This window comes from Maylandia zebra, linkage group LG9 (genome assembly GCF_041146795.1).
Source record: "Maylandia zebra isolate NMK-2024a linkage group LG9, Mzebra_GT3a, whole genome shotgun sequence".
In the NCBI taxonomy this organism is placed as follows: Eukaryota; Metazoa; Chordata; class Actinopteri; order Cichliformes; family Cichlidae; genus Maylandia; species Maylandia zebra.
The window spans coordinates 8,369,782-8,391,818 of NC_135175.1; the positions used below are offsets into that span (position 1 = coordinate 8,369,782).

The 22,037-nt window shown below is 47.0% G+C and overlaps 1 protein-coding gene across 2 annotated transcripts in view; it reads right to left on the reverse strand.

Moving 5' to 3' along the window:
* LOC101476097 (partitioning defective 3 homolog) overlaps positions 1–22,037 on the reverse strand; it is a 351,693-nt gene that overhangs the window by 93,266 nt on the left and 236,390 nt on the right. The window lies entirely within an intron of this gene.

A 22,037-nucleotide genomic window follows, 5' to 3' on the forward strand; every position in this document is an offset into this window, starting at 1 on the left:
CTGTAGTTGATTACATTACACATATGGCCCACTGTGATCAAAAGTGTGCCAGACCAGTGAAAGCTCCCCTTTCACTCAGTGTAAAGAACTTCAACTACATATTTAGAGCCTTCTGTTTGACACCTGTGGTTTAGATGTTTGAAAGCTGTGCAACCAGGACAACTGGAAAGCTGGCTGATATCTCTAACACTCTGGCCAATGCAAACTTTTACAATTTAATGACAGGAGTGAGACACTGGTCTGGACATATATGAGGCAAGGTGAGGGACAAGCTGAGAGCATGATTCTCGTCAGATATCCACTCATTTGACTTGGCAAGTCAAATGAGTGGAGAGCGTCTGAAGACAGAGCGTGAGAAAATGATGAGGAGAGGATACAGATCGCAGGCTTACAGCTGACGGGGGAGTACGGGGACATCTACAGGACCACACAGTCTCAAATGGCTTTGATATCTGATTCCATCGTCTGACTTCATCACTGCGCAGGATTACACGATAAAAGAGCAACTTCACGATGAGACTGGAACAGCAAATGCAGTTTTTATGGGAGCACGATGTCATATCCTGCTCCGTGGTGCAGCAAGCCGTGGAGGAAGTGAAAAACATGTACACAATGGAAGGATGAAAGGTACCAAGGGAGTGCACATCTGTACACCACACAGCAGCTCTATGCATGGCACACTGTCTGCTCTGGCATGACATCATGTTGCTGTGCTGGTGATTTGGCCAGTTTTTTTTTGTCATAGTTTTCTCAGTATAGACTTTTTTACAATAGCTATAAAACAAATGAATCCAATCATCAGTCAATCATCTTTCACAAAGCTCAGTGGAGTTTAAAAGTGTGACGTGAGAAGAAATTTAACAAAAACAGGACTGGAATTTATTGATCCATTGGAACAAAACTCTGCGTTCTTGCATTACAAACACCAACATCGCTTCTGATGTCCCCTCTGGGCTTTTGTTTTTTTGACCACTCCCCTCTAACTTCAGACAGAGAAGACATCAAGCTCTGTGCGCTCCAAGCCCCACGATGCTGGGGATGGTATGGTGCCAAGTTTATTATACTTTTTTTTTTCCATGGCTGTTCTTTATTTGACAGTTTGAGAACTTTCTCTAAAAGCTGAAAAAAGATTACATCAGACGTGGTTCACTTAGGGCCAGTGAAAGGAAATATATTCATGAAATGGGAGACTGGTTCCCTCAAGGATGTTTATTATTCTACTTTACATTAAAAGCAGCATGGACCTTTGTGCAAATGGCTTCTCTTTTGGTAGCACCTGTTTTGGAATTGCAATCTTTCGAATGTGCTACAGGAGACCCGAGTTTGTGGCTTCGTAAAGAGCCCAGAGGCAAAGGGAGTGATATGTGGGCTCTTTTGTAGCACAGATAGCATACATTACCTGATTAATTAATCAACAAATGGCTCTAGTGAAGGCATAAAACTCTGTGCTAGAGCTGGGAATGATAATAATAATGAACCTGCTATCTATCATCAGGGCAGGTGACAGCTTCCCTGGCTTCCCTTCAAGGACTTTCATTAACTTCCTGAAAGAAGTTGACCTTTCTGTTTTCAACACATAAATATGCTAAAAAGCACGATCACTGGAAAAAAGCTTGTGTTGTCTGTGAACAGTGACCCAAATGTATTTGTCTGCAACTAAAAGAAGGTGATTTGTGTGCAGGAGTGCCCAAACTTTCCATTGGGGCTACAAAGTTTTAGAGGTCGATCCCTGATCCACCATCAATCTTTATTAGTTTATAAGTGGATAACGGGGTGCGCAGCTGGAGAGAACAAGTCACGCTGCAGGTGTGTCCACATCTGTTTGAGATCACATCGACAAATTTTCTGCAGCATCAGTAAAGTGCAGTTATTTGCATGATTAGTGGGCTTCTCAACACTGTGGTGGAGCTGTGTGCCAACCAAAGTTAACCTCGTGTCTCATCAAGCTGGCTGATTGGTTGGTTGGACGCCCAGAGCTCAAACTTTTCCTGAGCTTCAGCCTATGCACCAGGTAACTGGGATGCTTACTACACTCCATTCTGACTTGGCTAAAGTTAAGAGTCATGTAGACATTTGCGTCAGTAATATGCTGGTGATTTTTTTTTCCTGCTGCTCACGTATAATTTAAAGTGGCACAGTAAGGTGATACTTGTGTGGAAAACTGTGCTCGGCTGAGCTTTCCTGGGGAGTAAGAAGCAGCTTAGTCGTCTTCAATGATTTGTTTGTTCACTTCTGGTAAAGAAGAGCATGCTTCACTTTTTAGCTACTTTTCAGAATCCAGTAATAGACTGTGCTCACACTACGGTCACATGAGCTGTAGTTTTAAAATGCTGAATGCTGCCATCAATGACTCAGACAACAGCAGTGAAATATCCAAAATTATTCACAAGAGAGCTACTGACTGAATCCTTTTTTCTCCATTTTATCTTTGTAGTTGGATCTGTTCAGATCAGTAACTCATGTGTAGAGTGCAATTGTTACGTTGTTATTCCCAGTATGAACATTGACAAATATACCTGTGCACTACTTAAGCTGTAGTAAAATACTATTACCCCATAGTGTATATAAAAAAATACCTATTTTAATTCTAAAATGTGACCTATGAAAGTGAACTAGTTTAAGTCAACTTGTAGCGTTTATGAAGAGCGAACTGTTTATCTCTCGCTCCTTTTGTTTTTGCTCAATCTCTTCCAGTCATCCACTAAAAACATAAAGTAACCTTAAGGGAGACAAACCTTGGCCCTCAACTTTTTTTCCCTTCATCTGGATCGACATCTGTACAGTGAGCAGAGTCTTACAGTATGACATAGTGCAGATTAAGCTGAGCAGGACTCTGAACACGCAGCAACTCCCACATGAGAAACTATTTTCCCATCGCTGGTGGCCAGAGGAGGAAGGATGCAAAGGTGAAGCACAGGTGAAGTAAAGGTTCTGCACTGCCTGAGCTATTAGAAGGCTACTGGGACACTTGCTGGCTTACAGCGTGGCTCTGTTCTTTATATGAACAGTCTGGGTCCCTCCAGTGGGAACCACAGGAGAGCAGAGGACTACACTAATGCCAGTATTATATTTAACACTAGCTATTTTCCCCAAAGGAAAATATAAAGCTCCTTGGCATCAGCAGTTGTGTGTACTGTGTAATGGCAAAACATATTGACTTTCATACCTGTCTCTGAAAGATAAGTGTCACATTTGAGACCTGAAAGGAATCTAACAAAAAACAGTAACGATTTGGAGTTAATCAGCATCAGCTGGCACGGGGAAACTCGAGAATTTCTCCGTAAAACTCTCAAACTGGTATTGGCACCTTGGCATTAATCGGCACATGCAGCAGAGCAGTCATATTGACAGCGAGGCCAATGAGGCTTGATAATAAGATATTGACTGGCAGCTGCAAGTCGGGAGTAGAATGACGATGGTGTAACTGTAGCATACATAGAACTGATTTTACCCTAAAGCTCTGGCCAGCTTCCTAAAGACTGGACTGCACTACGGTGTATTCGGAATCTGGAAACTGCCATAAGATTTTAAGAGCAGAAACTTTTGAACTGGAGGATAGGAATTCTTGATACTTGATGCTTACAGATCCAACTTCTGATTCCTTTACGGATTCTGGATCAGTTCTCTGTGTTGCCTGAACAGTGCAGATTAGGAAAAGGCTATGCTGTCATGAGCCTAACATCACTATGCTGCAGTGCACAGAAGAGAACAACTATTGATCAAAGAGAACTGTAATATTTGTAGGGGTATGATGCCAGCGTATCCTTCAACATCAACTCCAACCTTCATTTTATTACCTCTGCCGAGGAGGTTGTTTTTGGCAGCACTGGCACATGTATTCTGATAAAACCTTGTAGGGGTGTAGAGTGGAGTCATGTTAACAATCCATTAAAATTTTTCTCACATACACCAAGACCTTCAAGGTCGACTTAATGATTTATTGGTTGAAAATTGACAAAAAGGCCTAGAACTTAAAAACTATGATTCTAAAAAGGAAATTGTGGAATACACCAGGCACAAATACACGCACACGCAGGTATGTACTGCCAATTTCCACATTTATTAGTTTGTTTGTTTGACAGCTGACTCAGTCGCACAGCCTGACAGCTCACGAGCCCAGCTGATCTCCCCTCGCCGCTCCTCCCCATCTCACTATAAACACAGCGGAGGGAGACCATCATCAGTACATAAACACCATCAGCTGTTCTTACCGGCCTCGCAGCGCCGCCCTGTTGAGCCTTCTGCTCCACTCCTCCCCGGCAGCTGCGCCCAGGGCCACGCCCCCGCCACACACCCCCACCGCCCGTTCGAGGCCGGGGAGCTGTCCGGCCAAGCCAACTCCCCCCCTCGCGAGCGAGAGAGGAAATCGGCCACCGCCATCTGTACCCCCGGCCTATGGATCACCTTGAACTTAAAGGGCTGCAATGCCAGATACCATCGGGTGATCCGGGCGTTGGCATCTTTCATGCGGTGGAGCCACTGCAGCGGGGCGTGGTCCGAACAGAGGGTGAATGAGCGTCCCAGGAGGTAATAGCGCAGGGAGCCGACCGCCCACCGGATGGCCAGGCACTCCTTCTCCACGGTGCTGTACCGGCGCTTGTGCTCCGCTAGCTTCCGGCTGATGTACAGGACAGGGCGGTCAGCTCCCCTCACCTGCTGAGACAAAACGGCTCCCAGCCCTCTGTCCGAGGCGTCAGTCTGCAGAACAAACGGGAGGGAAAAGTTAGGAGTGTGAAGCAGTGGCTCCCCACAGAGAGCGTTTTTCACTCGCACAAACGCCGCCTGGCACGGCCCCGTCCACTGGACCAGATCCGGGGCACCCTTTCGAGTGAGATCGGTCAGGGGGCTGGTTAGCTGCGCAAACCCCGGCACAAAGCGACGATAGTAACCCGCCAACCCCAAGAGCCGTCTCACCTCCTTTTTCGTCCTGGGGCGCGGGCAGGATGCGATAGCCGCCGTCTTCTCCACCTGTGGCCACACCTGCCCGCCCCCCAGGTGGTACCCCAGATACTGCACCTCCCTCCGTCCAACCGCGCACTTCTTCGGATTGGCCGTGAGCCCCGCCCCCCTCAGGGACTCCAGGACCGCGGCCACCCGCAGCACATGCTCCGCCCAGGTGTCGCTGTGGATGATCACGTCATCCAGGTAGGCGGCAGCATACGCCGCGTGCGGACGCAGTACCCGGTCCATGAGACGCTGGAAAGTGGCCGGGGCCCCGAACAGGCCGAACGGGAGTGTCACGAACTGGTACAAACCGTACGGAGTGGAGAAGGCCGTTTTCTCCCAGGCCTCGGCAGACAAGGGAATCTGCCAATAGCCCTTGGTTAAGTCCAGCGTCGTGAAAAAGCGGGCCGTGCCTAACCGGTCCAGGAGCTCGTCGACCCGAGGCATGGGGTAGGCATCAAAGCGTGACACTTCGTTCACCCTGCGATAGTCGACACAGAACCGTATAGACCCATCCTTCTTCGCCACCAGAACGATGGGGCTACACCAGGCGCTGTGCGACTCATCTATTACTCCCATCCTCAGCATTTCCGCCAAGTCCCTCTGCACGATTTTTCGCTTATGCTCCGGGAGCCTGTAGGGCCGTGAACGCACCGTCACGCCGGGCTGCGTCACGAAATGGTGCTCGATGAGGGACGTCCGGCCGGGCAGGGGGGAGAACACGTCCGCAAAGCGCTGTTGCAACGCGACAACGTCCGCTCTCTGGGCCTGTGTGAGATGGTCATCACAAGGGAGGGAGGTGGAAATGATAGAATTTGGCACCTCAGGCCCCAACTCATCTCTCTCCTTCACCAGGCTCACCAGAGAAGCGGTTTCAGCCTCTCTCCACTGTTTGAGGAGATTGAGGTGATAAATCTGCGCGGCTCCTCCCCTGTCCGACCGAGCGACCTCATAGTCCACGTCCCCGACACGCCGTGTGACCACAAAGGGACCTTGCCACTTGGCGAGCAACTTCGAGCAGGAAGAAGGGAGTAACACAAGCACTTTATCCCCCGGTGAAAATTGCCTGAGTCTAGCCCCTCTGTTATACAGGCGTTGCTGACGCTGCTGAGCCTGGAGCAAATTCTCCCGTGACAACCTCCCCAAAGTGTGGAGTTTTGCTCTCAGGTCCAACACGTACTGAATCTCATTTTTGGCGGGGCTCGGACCGTCCTCCCAGCTTTCTTTAATCAGGTCGAGCACCCCACGTGGCCTCCTGCCGAGCAGCAGTTCAAAGGGAGAAAATCCCGTGGAGGCCTGGGGCACCTCCCGCACTGCGAATAACAGAGGGTCTAGCCAGTGATCCCAATTGCGTTCATCCTCGTTAATGAACTTCCGAATCATGGATTTTAAGGTCTTATTCAGCCGCTCCACCAGCCCGTCAGTCTGAGGGTGGTAGACGCTGGTCTGAATAGATTTAATGCCCAGTAATTCGTACAGTTCCCGCAGTGTACGAGACATAAACGACGTGCCCTGGTCAGTCAGTATCTCTTTCGGGATTCCGACTCGGGAGATGACCTGAAACAGTGCCTGCGCCACACTTTTAGCCGAGATGGTGCGCAGCGGAACTGCTTCCGGGTACCGCGTTGCGTAATCCACCAGGACTAACACAAAGCGGTAACCGCGTGCACTCCGGTGAAACGGCCCGATGAGGTCCATGCCGATGCGCTCAAACGGGACCTCAATGAGGGGGAGAGGGCGCAGAGGCGCTCTCGGTATGGCCGGCTGGTTAACAAGTTGGCAGTCCGGGCAGGACGCGCACCAGCGGCGCACATCCGCTCGGATGCCAGGCCAATAAAATCGGGCCGTTATTCGCTCCAGAGTTTTCTCGTAGCCCATATGCCCTGCCATGGGGTTATAGTGGGCCGCCTGGAAAAGCGTTTCCCGGCGGCCCTGCGGCACCAACAACTGGGTGTGTGTTTCCTCAGTCTGAGTGTCACGACTCACTCGATATAATCGGTCCTTTAATAAGACGAAACGCGGGTAGGTCTGCGCGGCCTCAGGGCGCACCACGTGACCATCAATAGCCATCACTTGGTCAAAGGCTGAGCGTAGGGTGCCGTCACGAGACTGCTCCAGTGGGAAATCACCCATGGGGGACACTTCCGGGGCCGGCGTCCCCTGGTGCCGGCACACGGCACCTCGGGGCCGGCACTGGGGCCTGTTTGGCCAGCCTCCGTCCGGCGTCCCCGGATTCCCCTGCTCCAGCGGCAAGGTGGTCCTCCGCCAGCGTCACCGCTACCTCCAAGCTTGCGGGCCGGTGGCACCGGACCCATCTCGCCGTCTCCGCTGGTAATCCTTCCGTGAACTGCTCCAGCACCACCTTGTCCACCAGCTTCGTCTCGCCCACCGATGTTCCCGGCTGCAGCCAGCGCACCGCCGCGTCGCGCAGCTGTCGGGCCCAGGCGAATGGTCGGTCCGTTGTAGCCAGCCGACAGGCCCGGAACCGCCGGCGATGGTCTTCGGCGGTGAGCCCCAGCCTGTCCACCACCGCCCGGCTCACATCCGGGAAGCTGCTCCTTGACGCCGGAGGCAGACTCAGGGCCGCTGTTTGTGCCTCCCCAGACAGCAGGGGGAGCAGCCGCGGAGCCCACTCCTCCCGCGGCCATTGGCAAGCCTCCGCCGTGGCACGGAAGGTCTCCAAAAAAATCTGTGGGTCGTCCCCGTCCCCCATCCGGGGCACCGTCACCGACAGTGGCGAGGGCTTCGGCGTGGCAGCGGCCCCGACCAGCCGCTCCAGAACTTGTGTCTGTCGGTCCGTTTGCTCCCGCAGCGCGGCCAGGTGGGCACGCTGGTCGGCCGCCTGATCCCGGCTCATCGCCGCCATCTCCGCCAGCATCTGCGCCAAGTATTGCAGGGGCTGGGCGGGTGGCGCGGCCTGTGGGTCGGACATATCCCCACCGGCACTCTCCTGGGTTTAGGCACCACTTGTGGAATACACCAGGCACAAATACACGCACACGCAGGTATGTACTGCCAATTTCCACATTTATTGGTTTGTTTGTTTGACAGCTGACTCAGTCGCACAGCCTGACAGCTCACGAGCCCAGCTGATCTCCCCTCGCCGCTCCTCCCCGTCTCACTATAAACACAGCGGAGGGAGACCATCATCAGTACATAAACACCATCAGCTGTTCTTACCGGCCTCGCAGCGCCGCCCTGTTGAGCCTTCTGCTCCACTCCTCCCCGGCAGCTGCGCCCGGGGCCACGCCCCCGCCACAGAAATGTTGCAACTTACATCATCATAAAGCGATGATGTGTTTTTTTTCTACCCAGTATCAGTCCACCAGACCGAAGCAGTGTTTAATGATCCACTGTCAGCCACCTACCTCACTGTGGCGAGCAGCAGGTAAGAGTGATGCATACACAAATACACACAGAGGAAGACGGCGAGATGAGACGCAGATTGCACAACTATCATGTGTGCAGAGACGTTCCGTAGATGCGATCAGCACTGTAGTCGCATGCAAACAGAATCTAGACAAATTCAGAAAATATTCACAACTCATTCATTCAAAGCCTGAGCTACTCTGGGCTATTTATCACTTTTTAGTCCTGATAATGACTGATTGGCTATCAAAGCTCATTTGGATGATGCGTAATCTGACATGCATCAGTAAAATCTGCTTTATTAATGTTATAATGGCCGCAGATTTGATTAAACGTAGAAAGCAAAATTGAAGCATTCAATCCACGTGTCCTGACTTTGACATCTGCAGACAGCAACTGATCAAATAAAATGTTTTCAAAATGCTGTCACACATTAGGCGTATTACTGAGTAGCAGCCTTCCCTGGATTTGTCTGCTTCCATTAGAAAAGGAGTCAGTAAATAGGTACTCCATTCAGCGTGATACATCATCATACATCACAGAAAGCAGAAGGGTTTATACCACTGGCTGTGGATGCCTCATACATCATCTTCATCGATTTACAGGGTGATAATTCTTCAAGGCTGCGATGCAACAGAGGAGTAAAAAGTCAAAGACAGAATTTCAAAAGATATGAGGGGGGAAAGAGTAAATTATGCAAAGCCTTGAAGCCAGTTTGATTGTTACAATCATTTAATCTGGGGAGTGGATTAGAAGGGAGCTAATCTGTTTTGACATCTTCTGTGGGGAATTTCGCAGTTTGTTGCTGACTTAGGAAGAAAAGACAGGGGAAAAAATGGCTGTCTATTCCTCCTTTGAAAATTTGTGGGATTTTTAAAAGTGAACCCGAGGGTATGACGGACCACACGGCTTACCCTGCAGATGATGCGCTCATCATATGAGGTGTTACATCTTCTGGCATTATTCAAACCTGCAAATGGAACTAGGTGAGCGAGAAAGGAGGGGGGAAAAATAAAAATGACTGCATCTATCAATTTGAGTAAGTGATGAGAAGATAATTTCAAGGGCAGACAGAGAGAATCATTATGGTTTCTGCTCAGCCAACCTGAAAGTTAATCCAAATCTCCCAGGGCGAAGTCCCCGGCAGACATCTGATGTGGTGTCTGAGCCCCCCCCCCCCCCCCCCCCCCCCCCCCCCATCGCCTCCGACTGTATTTGTGGCAGTCAGGAAGAAAATAAATTTTTATGCCTCCACCCCTGCATTTCATGGTGATAATCTATAAAGCACCATTAAAATACTCTTTTCTCTCAGAGAAAAATCAAGACTTGTGATTATCGTCATATTGACCTGGGGGGGGGGGAGTAAGGAGAACAAAGTTAAGACAAGTACACACACACACATATACACACAAGCAGAGATATAGTATGCTCTCTCTAACTTCAGTTATTCCTCTCCAATGCAAGCAATAAGGAGCAGTACACGATTTCTAAACACGGCACCCGGGGCAAGATACTGACAGTGGCATGTAATTTTAATAGCGCCTTGTTAGGAGGGCCAGACTTTTATACATTTGTCTTCGCTGGATAAGTGTTGTTGCAGCTTTGGTGAGTAAACACTCTCCACCTGAGGTGAGACACATAGCTGTCTCATAAAAACAATAAGATAGAAAAAACAAAGTAGGAACTTTTTTCTCTTCCCTGGGAATCACGCTGTGACCCAGCGATCGTTAACGGGCATTAAAGGCGCATTCGTTATCGTAGAGTGGCCTCAGAGTAACGCTGCCACCGCTGGTTTCCTGGGACACCAACCCCACAGTGGTATGGGATGATGCCTCCAACAGCCACTGGCTGATTATCTCCCTCCCCCGTGGAACTCATTATCTGCAACCTGTAATGTCAGTCAGTTCCTTCCCTGCTCAAACAGACCTCTTGAACTAGAATGTTTAGAATGTGGAATTCCTCAGGAAAGCATTTTCCTTAATATCTTAAGGAGCAAGACTGCAACCCTCCGTGTGTCAGATCTTTGAGTTCATAGTGTCTTGGGTTTGGTGGTGGTATAGCATGCACCTTCAGAATAACACAGCCTTTAATACTTCTGCACATCCTCTTGCCTTTTATAGAGACTGCTTCCCACAGGTCACAGCTTTCGCCTCATTGGATAAGCCCATGTGTACACTAAACCAATCAATTTCCTTCAGAGAAGCTGTGGACAGCTGTTGTTGATTGGCTGCAGCTCTGGAGGGAAGTCGGGCCTAATTCTTCCAGTGATGGTGTGAAAAAAGCAGGAGCGGGGGCGTAGGAGGAGGGAGGATGGGAGTCAGAATGGTTCATCCCAGGCGAGACAGTGATGGGTTCTGCACCGTGGAGGCATGACATGCATTTATTCATGACATCAGTGCACCACACCCCAGTAGGGGGACAATGCCACAGGAAAAATAATATTTTCTCCAGAAAGTTTTACACCTCTTAGGTCTTTCAGCTGAACAGCAAAGACAGCTGTCACGTCGAGGATAGATCAGTTTCAGTAATGCTTTGTGTATTTTTAGCTGTTTTTTTCTCCCCACACTAAAATAATGACAAAGAAAAATATTTTACAACCATACGCAATCTGGGATCATTTTGCTTAAACGTTCTATTTCTCAACCAATATCACTGTCTCGACACATTTACCATAAAGAGCTTATTGAATGGAAATGAATTCCCTGACAGGTGCATTGAAATTGGTGCCATACCAACCTGTAGAAAATTGGTTTTGGCCTTAAAATGCACCCTTTTTCCTGCCATCTTAGACAGTATTTCCTGTTCTCTGTCAGTCAAGCTTCCTGTTTTTTCCCCCTCTCTTCACTATTGTTTTACAGACTTTATCCAACATCCTTAACTCAGTTTTTCTTTTAGATTTTCAAATTCCAGCATGTGAGAATCTGATTTTAACTGAGAAATGTTCTTTTTGGTCGCAGAGACCATAGAAAACACACGGATACGATGCTCCCTCGTCTATTTAGTCCGGGAGATGAGGCATTCATGTTTCCCAATAAGAATTTCAAATTTAAATCCATCTGATCGCACAGCCGTTTCCACTTGAAAGAGCTTGGATCTGCATTTGTGGATGGTACAGTGATCTGAATCCTGTGCAGCGATTTCCATCACAGAATCGTTTTTAATACATTGAAGCCAAAAGATTGACTATCCAAAGACCATTCTCTGACCCTTTTGATATTATGATCTATGATATTCTATGTTGTAGATTACACATTAAAAGTCTTGCACGGTAAATTATCATTCTGAAACTTCTCCATAATTTGTAGATGCAGTTCTTTTGCAGATTGGTGAACCTCTGCCTCTCTAAGATGCTCTTTGTATACCCAGTCATGTTAGCGATGTGCTGCCAATGAACCTAATTAGTCGTAAAATGTTCCTCCAGCTGTTCCCTTTTAGCAGCACTTACTTTTTTTAGCCTCTTATTGACCCAATGTTGCCATCATCAAATCCAAAATGAGCTAATATTCTTCACGGAACAGTAAAATGTTTCCATTTACAACACTTGATGTTTTTTGTGTTTTATTGTGAAGAAAATCTGGGTTTATGAGATTTTTTGGGATTGTTGCGTTCGGTTTTTATTTACATATTTTTTATACATGTTTTTATTGAGGCTGTACATCTCAGTGAATGGCTGAGGCTTGTTTCTCTGCCTCCAAACTACCAACTATGAGATTTAAAGCAACTGTTGAACTAAACACACGTGCATGTCTGTGTGGGAGAGTCTGCATATCTATTTACAATCAAAAAGTTTCCCTGTGTGTTTTGTATATTTACAAGAAAGAAAAAAAGAAAACAAAACCCACAATCTATTCATTTATTCTGCACTAATTATTCATATTTAAGAAGAACAGGATACACACAAACACCCGTGCATGTGTGTGTGTTTATGGTCTTTATGTTTATGCGTGTGCCTGTATATCAGGGAACAGCTTGGCTTTTCCATATTTCAAGCAGCCTGTGCAATACAAAGGACAAGGCCCAGCCCAACATGATTGCCTTTAATGTTTCGCATAAATCACTGAGTTGTGCGTGCGTGTATGTTTGGAGGGGAGGGGAGTTTCCGTGCACACTCGGAGGAACAATTCAAACCCATGACACCCCTGATTAAAGCCTCTCATTACAACACAAATAAACAGTCTAAACACATTCATACATCCATTTGTTAAAGTGTATGAGCGCAGCGAGGAGGGAGTTTCTGAAGGACAATTTACACAGAGGCACTTGAGCAGCTTGGAGGGAAGTTCAGGTATTGAATTGAGGCTTTGAATGCGTGTAGTTGTGTGTAGCTTCTGATCATATTTCCCTGTGATGATGTTCTGTTTGATTTATTATTTTCATTGCTCATCTTGCAGAGTTTCTTTCTCTTGTGGTGCACAAAAAAAGAAACATATAATTACTAAGAGCCATAAATTGTAGATGAGAGACAAAAAGTTCACATACAATCACATTTGATTTTCAATGTGTAGCCCACCTGACCCCTGAGGGTGTGCTGTGGTATGTAAGTGGTTCTGTGAGCTGTGAGGTGGGGCCTCCTTTGATCAGACTTGTTTGTCCGGCATGTCGGACAGATGCGTGATTAGATTGAGATCTGGGGAATTTGGAGGCAGAGCCAACACCTCAAACTCTTTGTTGTGCACCTCAAACCATTCCTGAACCATTTTTGCTTTGAAGCAGGTTGGTATGTGGCAAAGTAACATCTACATGGATGGTAGGACCCAGGTTTTCCCAGCAGGACCTTAACCAAAACAGCACACTGCCTCCATCGGCTTGCTTTCTTCCCATAGTGCATCCTGAGGCCAGGTGCTCCCCAGGTAAGCGACACACGTGCACCCTGACCCAAACCTCTAGCCATCACAGTGTAAATGGCAAATGGTTCTTATATAGCACTTTTCTACTCTGAGCACTCAAAGCACTTTATACAACTAATTCATTCACACAATCACATTCACACGAGCACGTTTTTCTAAGTTGTTAAGTGCTTACTAACTAACATTCATACACATTCACACTCCGATGGGGTTAGTATATTGCCCAAGGATATTTGGCATGCAGACTGGAGGAGCTTGGGATCGAACCACCAACCTTCCGGTTAGTAGCTGACGTGCTCTACCACCTGTAGCTACAGCCACCCCTGTAGCTCAGGTGGCTTTGAGGAAAAAAATGTTCACTTGCTCCCTAAAATATCCCACCCACTAACAGGTGCCCTGATGAACAGATAATCTGTGCTATTTGCTTCCCCTCACAGTGCTCATAATGCTGTGCCTGACCGCAGTATGCTGTCCATACACCCTCACCCAGGGATACAGTGATGGAGGAGGAGAGGGTTTTATCAGCAGAGGAGCTACAGTAGGTGGCTCAGGCTGTGACCTAGATACAGTACAGCCTGCTGCATTCCTAATGGGCCATTTTGATCACTGCCACTGTCTGCGTCCTCAGCCAGGCTTCTGCTGCATGCCTCCAACACAAACCCTCGACATTAGGCAAACACAACACCCAAAGTCTGCTCAGCTCTTTTAATGACGGAAACTTCAACCGCAGATGTCAAGACTGAATTTTTTGGAATAGCGCCGCAAACTACCGGAGATGTGCACAAACTAATGAGAACTGGAGATTTCTGCTGATTGTTGGTTTGGCGACTGGAGTTACAGCTGCTTTCACCTCCTATGACTTACACCGATTAGAACGTGTAGGTGACGGGGGGAAAAACAGCTCATGATTATTGTCATGATAGAAGATTATCTCAAATTAATTGTATTCATCAGGCCTTTTGTCTTCCCTGCTTTGATTATCCCCGCTTCTCGCAATTGTTTGCCAACTCATTTACATGCCGATGAGTCTGCAGACAGATGTATTCGGTGACGCTCAAATGTCTGATTTGCGAGACCCTCGCCTGAAGGACGGGCAAAGGAGAGAAGTGAGACAGGTTGTCTGCCTTGTAAACGTTAGACTTTGAAATGCATGCATGGATGCACGGCGGCTCAAGCGCTGCATTTTCAGCCAGTTGGGGGAAGGAGACAGCAAAAACCGCTGATCCGTGATATACATCGCTCCCAGCATTCAGAGGGAGACGGGAGAGGTCTTTCTGTCAATGCCACAATGAATCTCCAGGGCAGGTTGAAGGAGGAGGGAAGAAGGGAGGGATGTGTGAGGATACACAGAATTTTTTTTTGAAAAAAAAGAGTGAGGGAGTGACAGTAATGGTAAATAAAGTGAGGATAAGCAAGCGAGGAATCCTGAGGAATCTCAGGGATAGTGACTGCACATCACGAGCAAGGTTAGATAATTAACCCTGGACACTCCTCTTCTACAGCTGAATGAGGCTGATGGTAAAAACACTGCGAAGGACAGAACCGTGACCCTTACAAAAAAGCTGCATGTAGCATTTTTTAAGTGAGAAATCGTTATGAAAACAAACAAATTAGACATGCTTAATAGGATCAGATATGCCTCTACTGCCCACGTACTGTATGTGTTTTAAGTTGTCAAAGTTTGCCAAAACTCTAATCCAGTTTTCAAACTACATTCACAAAACTTCAGTGTAGTTGGGCAAAACCAGACGTTTTACCTGTGCTTACAACCAGTTTATAAAATGCTACTGAACATTCCTTACACAGTACATCAAGAAAAGGCGAGTGCACATTGTTCAGAGCACGCAGCTTTCATGAGTAAACAGTATGACAAATGCACTCTCAGACTCTTTGTTTTTTCTACGTTTCATATGGTCTGCGGTTACATGGAATTACACAGGACTCTATGCAGGTCTCCTCCGCTGCCTCTCACATTACATCTGTTTATTGCTGCCCCATTCCTGACTGGCTGTGCACTCTGGACTTATAATGGTTAATTACATCACTGGCAACAAGTATGACCAATTAAAAGCTTTAGAAATGACATTGTTGGGATTAAATAATTTGCAGTGCCTCAATAATGCTATGCTTTTTATTAATAATAAGTGTTATTCAGTTATATAGTGTAGTATTAAGTGGACACAGCCCTAAAAAATAAAGGCATGAGACCATGTGTCCTCTCGCTCACGCTTGCCTGGGAAAATGTAGATGTAGCCGAACTTTAGACTTTGGAAAAACGTCTTATTCAGCCACAGATATAACGTTGCTTGTACTCAATTAGCTCTGAAGGGCCTTGAACCTGACACGATGTGGATCTGCAGGTGAAAATATTACCTGGCCTTTATCTGCTGCTGTGGATCGTTTCATCCATCATCACATACTCTCCACATCCTCCCTCTCTCTCTCCAACTCACATTCATAGCTTTGCACTCTCCACCTCCCCCACTCACAAAGCAATGGTTGTTGTGTGTGTGGCGGGTTGATGGGGCGCTCACATATGTTTGTATGGCAGTGAGAGTCCAATTAAGATTCCTTCATGAAAAACACAGGGAGGAATGAAATCAATCAATCCAGCTATGAAAGGAATCTGCATCTCCCTGACACGCTTAGTGAAGAATTTTTTAAAAAAATGATCAGAGAAAAAGAGAAAAAAATAACAGGCAATTTCACTCGACATGCTGAACGCATGTAGAGACGCTGCCAGAACAAGAGGAATATGGTTCCTGGCTTTACCTGGCTGCCTTTGATGGAAATCAGAAGTGTAATCCAGCATCGATTGATTTTACCTTTGTAATTCAAAAGCTATTTTCCCAGCTCTTCTATTTTTTTCTCCGTTGTCTTCACTGTGATCGACCTGTCCCCACTACCCATCTTCTCACTCATATGTTAAGGTGTGAGCGCAAATCAGCAGGTGGAAACTCAGTGAATGGGAAAGGTCATTTCAGCCGAAGGCCTCAGTTTCATTACATGCTAAGCCTGGTGGATGGGTGAGGAGACTAGCAATGAATGCAACTGTAGCAGGCAGCCCACTTAATTTGCATAGGACACGGGGGGGGGGGGGGGGGGGGGGGGGGGGAGACCTCTGTCTCCATAATATCAAGCATGCCTTGCATTTCTAATTCAACGTATGCGTTATCTTTTTCCCTTCTCCTATAGACCAGAGACATATATTAATATGGTTTATTAAAGGAGACATTAGCGATTCATTTGTACTATTTAGAAAAACACAAAATGGGATTGTGCCTTTCTCAGATCCACATTCATGTTCTTAACGCTTTCTCATTATTTTTAAATCTGCCTGTCCTCTGAGATTCCAGTTGCATTGAACAGCCTTTCTCTGATTGATCAAAGGAGGAGAAAAAAATAACATCAAAGTGTCTCAAAGTGTGAAAAACAAGAAAATCAAGTGTGAGAGGCAGAGAGAGAGAGAGGGAGGAAGTTAAGAAACATGAAGCGGGTTCTTTGAGAACATCAGAGAGCTGAGCGGTAGGTAGGAGAGGAGGGGAGAGAAGGGAAGAGGATAGGAGAAGAGAAGAGAAGAGAAGAGAAGAGAAGAGAAGAGAAGAGAAGAGAAGAGAAGAGAAGAGAAGAGAAGAGAAGAGAAGAGAAGAGAAGAGAAGAGAAGAGAAGAAGAGTCTCGCATGTCCATTGATGCATCTGGTTGAGATTCCGCTGGGGTTGGATCATTAGTAGTCATAGGCCTGGTAGAATATGGAGGGGTGCGCTGCTACACTTAATTTGAGCTCTTTAATAACACACTTTATGAATTCAGTCATGTTTGCAGCCCTCTGCAGGAGACACAGTGTGAGAGACATCGGTGGATCTCATTTCAGGCCGACAAGATTTCAGATTCAATTAACTCCATCATGCAACACCACCTCCCACACACACACACACACACACACACACACACACACACACACACACACACACACACACACACACACACACACACACAGACTAGCCTCACCACTACTCCCCATTCTTCAAGGTCTATCTTGCAGCACTGCATGATCATTCTAAACCTAATTACTTCAGGGCTGTCTGATGGAGGTCTAGCGCTGCCCAATCACATTTGCATCGAGTGGCCAATAGCAGAGGAAGTGCAACCGGACAACCGCTGTCCCCCCCACCACTCCCACCCCCGCCGGTTATTAAAGTTCACCACTCCTCCCTCCATCCTTATTCCCATCCTCCACATTTCTAAATGTTTCAACCCTCCAGAAAAAAACAGAGGCATTCAGGGTTTGATACAAGATGCAAAGCAACGTTCACCCGTAACCCTTGTGTTGTCCTCGAGTCAAAAATGACCCCTAGGTGTATGGGAGACAAGTGTATGGGAATCTCGAGGACAACACAAGGGTTTTGAACTGTCAGGCACAAGAGTTTTGTTTTTTCACCCTTTCCTTCTCGTGTCAGTGCATTCTGTGACAGTGGTGCTAATGTTCAGTGGGAGACTGTTGGTAGCTGTTTGGTCTCCTGCTGGGCCTCTTTGGTAACATGACTGGCAGGAGAGTAATGGGATGTCACACTCAGAGTGCATATTATATCTATCTATCTATCTATATATATATATATATATACACACCTTTAAAGTTAGGGCATCACGTACTGACTTGTGAAGGGAGGGAGTTTTGTAAAAAGGTGTTCTCCCCCTGAGAAGCTGAAAAGGCCGACCTGCTCTCTCTGTAGCGCCCTCAGTGACATGATATTTCTTTTAGCCGAGCAACCATTTGAAGGTGATATTGAGGCATGACTTTGCACTTGGCAAAGCTGACAAGTTCAGCATTAAGTCCCCTCTGAAATATTTATCCATGACAGGAGAAATTTGTAGTTCCTTCCCTATCCTTCCCTTCCACTCCGAGGTAATATCCAGAAAGAAAAAAACCCCCAAAAAAGACAAAACACTGGCCACTCATCACTATTCACAATCCAAGATAAGTTGCTTTTAACACAATTAGTTTTTCCCGCGTTAATATTTGTCACGTGGCTTCAGATGTCGCCGTTCTCGTGCTTAACGCTGCACCCCATCCTTCCCTTTAGCGGCTCAGCATCGACATTATGATGAGTTAGGCAGAGCAAAGGAAGAACAATTATCATTTTCTCTCAGATTACATTCAGCAGATGTCAAGGCCCACATGTGGAGGCGGCTAATTGCTGTCTCCAAATCAACTGTGGCATAATACTACAAGCATATGCGAGCATGTGTGTGTGTCTGTGTGGGGAAAATGAAGGTGCTGAGGGGTGTGTTAGCTTGAGAAAGTGTGTGTTCTTGTCTGTGTTGCTCCATTAGCTCTGTGTGTGCATGTGTGTGTGTGTGTGTGTGTAAAAAAAAAAGAAAAAAGAAGAAAAAAAAAAGTTCATGTGTATATCATGTCAGCGTACTAATGATCAAACTGGCTCACCCGCCATCAGCCGTTCACACCCACATGAGCTGAAAGGATCACACGGCATAAAGACACAAAACTGCATGGCAACACAGACTACCCACTCTCATGCCTCACAGAAGGCAATCATGGTCATACAGCATGGCATCCATATTCTCGGCATATTCACAAATGCAAACACACGGGCACCGCCCCCACGTGCCGAGAGTGCGCTCCCGTGCTACCTAAGAATAATAAAGATTGAGGGATGGAAAGCAACCCTCCGTTCCAGCTCCCGGTTCTCCCTCATCTCTGTCTGTGTAGCCTCGAGTGGGATTGCATTTATGGGGCGGAGCAGGCAGATGAGCTCCCTGGGGTGAGAATGGAAAGGGGTGGAGGGTGCATGGCTGTCATACTGAGCTCCAGTGTGGGATGGCTTAGCGAGACACATGCCGCTGATCAGATTGGTGGATCAGTGGGGAGGATGGGTGGAGGGAAAAGAAAGAAAAAAAAAAGGAGTAAGTGTGCATGGCTGAGGGAGCTCTGGGGAGGAAGGGTGCCACATCCCATTAACAGAGTCTTTTCATCTAACGTGCACAAGGCAAACGCACATTACACACATGCAAACGTGCAAATCTTACATGCACCTTGAAGAAGCTTGAGCATGCACGCGTGCGCACGTGCACGAGCGCAGGCACGCATCGCCAAAGATCCCCGGTCTCCCCCCCCCAGGCGGACAGTAGTATGATGCCGTGACTGTCGCTCTGAAGTGCTCCCTTCTTCCCTCATTCTGCCTCTCCCGTTTCCTTTTCATCCGTCTTTCCCACTCTTCTTTGGTGCCCCAGTTCACTCCAGTGCACACGCTCCTTCTCTCGTTCCACCCTAACCTTTCTCTGCTCCCCATTTTCCATCCCAGCTTTTTTTTTTTTTTTTTTTGCAACCCTCACCCCCCCAGTGATAATGCTAGCCTACGTTTTTAAATAGTCTGTTGCATTTCAAAACAACAAAAAACTGTTAACTGAATTGCAATAAGAGAGGGTTGAATACACAGAAATACATTTTCACAGGCACACCCACACTAATAATGCCTACTGTCTAAATTAATATATATACATATACAATGTAAAAAAAACAATTTTTTTTCCTCCTTTCCACCACAGTAATGGAGATGGGGCTTTGATGGAGGCGGTCAGTCAGTCACACGGCAGATAAACAGCACCTCATTAGGTACATCGAGGGGAATCTCCCAGGCTGGCCCAGACATCATTGTCTGCTAGCATGCTAACAGAGCCGTGGGCAACGCTTCCAACATCTAAACAAAACTGATAGGAGTGGAAAGTAATGATCACATGTTATCCACTAGAAAGGACATGAATAATCACATACAATGGTTTTGGGGGGTGGATGATGCGTTCCCCTGTGCTCTTCCCTATATGATGCATCAGTGGACAAGCTATGCATGCGTCCAGCAGACATTCAAGAAATAACAGCGATGTCAAACTGCCTGGGGCTTGTTTTTTGTTCTGTGGAAGCATGCATAGATGCGTACTGCTATCCATTCATGAGATTATGGGCTATCCATTACTGGATGTTACAGGACTGTATACCAGGAAGCCTCCCAGCCTACAGTCTGTACAGTATGAAGGGCTTGGAAGCCAAGGCTGTGCACTGCAGTGGGGTTTTTTTCCTGCTTTGAGCTTTAGGCAGTCAATTTTCTTTCCATCACCCTCTTGCACACGTTCAGCCATTCTTGCACTCGCTGTATTTATCTCCCACTCTTCCCCCTCCTCTCCCACCCTATATTAGGCCATCTTCCTTCCCCCTGGCTCCAATGTTAATGCACTTCCAATCAGGCTGTCCATTAAGTGGACGTGCGCTACACGTTCATTAGGCCGTCCAAAGTCCTGCATGCAAATGAGCTCAAATTGCATCGCACTGCAAACTCCTTGAAATCTCCTTAGAGGGAGTGCTATAACATGCATCTGTGAGAAATGCAGGAAAAAGTGGCTGCCTGGCTATCCATTTTATGCAGATGAAAACCGCCGAGACAAGCAGCACAAAGGATTAACCCAACGAGGATGTCTCCACGATGCAGCGATTTAATGGCGAGACACTCGCACGTGAAGCACGCTAATATAAATTCTGTGGCACGCAAGCCCGGGTGTTCGAGTAACTGTCAGCCAAACCTTTTTGTCATGCAAAGTTAAACTTTTCACTCTGAAATCAGGGAAAACTTTTGGAACTGCTAAAAGTGAGACACACAATAGTTAGATCTTTTTCGCTTTCTTTCCCTCTCCTCCCTTTTGACTGCTAGGCATTTCACATCACTCCAGACTGTTCTTTATAGAAAGAGTTTGCTGTTGTATCCAGTGGGACTCGTTCATTCTCACCTCAACTCTTTGCCATTTCTAACTTTCTGAAACAATGATGTTTTCGAACGAGGAAGAACAGGGAGGGGATAGAAGAGGACATTGTTGATGTGCAGGTCAGAGAGCTTTAAATAGAAAATGCAGTTCGAGGTAGAGAAGTAGCAAATAGACGACGAGGTTTCGGAGTCATGGAGTCGCGGTTTTAATATTCAGGAGGCACGGGGGCTGGCGTTAAATGCACAGAGCATGGGGGGAGTGTCAGCGAGGCCTGTCGCGTGCCAACTCTTAAGTGGCTGTGGCACTCAAAGATAATGAAGAACGATGATGAGGCCAAGGAGGGCATGCCAAGGGCCAACATGCACTTCAAAAAAAAATAAAAAATCACCCAGAAGACACCTATCAAGCCAAGCACACAGCCACTCATAACGGTTTGCCAACGGTGCTGATTGCATGTCATGGTGTCAAACCCGTGGCTCAAATTTCACCTGTCAATTTGGATTGCAGTTCGCTTTTTTCTCTGTCCTCCCACGAAGACTTACGCGTCCATGACACTGGGACGCACGAGCTTTTCACACTACATTACGCAATAAGAGGCGGGTAAGTAAATAAATCAGAAAAGTAAAAATAATGGGAGATAAGACAGCTTCCTACATTCCTCAATCATCACCTCAAAGCACACTTGTCATCTTTATTGTTCATTACTGAGGCGTGCGCCGTGATATGCTAACTAATCCCATTAAAGCAATCCACATGAAAACGACTCACGGCACGATAACGGCCCGCACCACCTCCGCCGTTAATTTATGCCATATTTAAATGTGCGTGGAGTTGAAATAATTAACGTGACTCCTAATTTTGCTTGTGGCAGACAGACGTGCTCGGTAGAAACCACCACGGGATGTTTATTTTCCATCAACTTCCCTTTGCGTGTTTCTCCTCACACTGTCCAACTGCATTGTCCACAGTTCAAAGTGACTGTCTTCTCAGGATGAAGAACTCTGCCAGGGAAACTATTTCCCAGACTGGGAGAGGAACCTCACAGCCCACAACATCTCCCAGCCTCTAAGTTATTAGGCGGCATGATGTGGTAATGACAACACTGA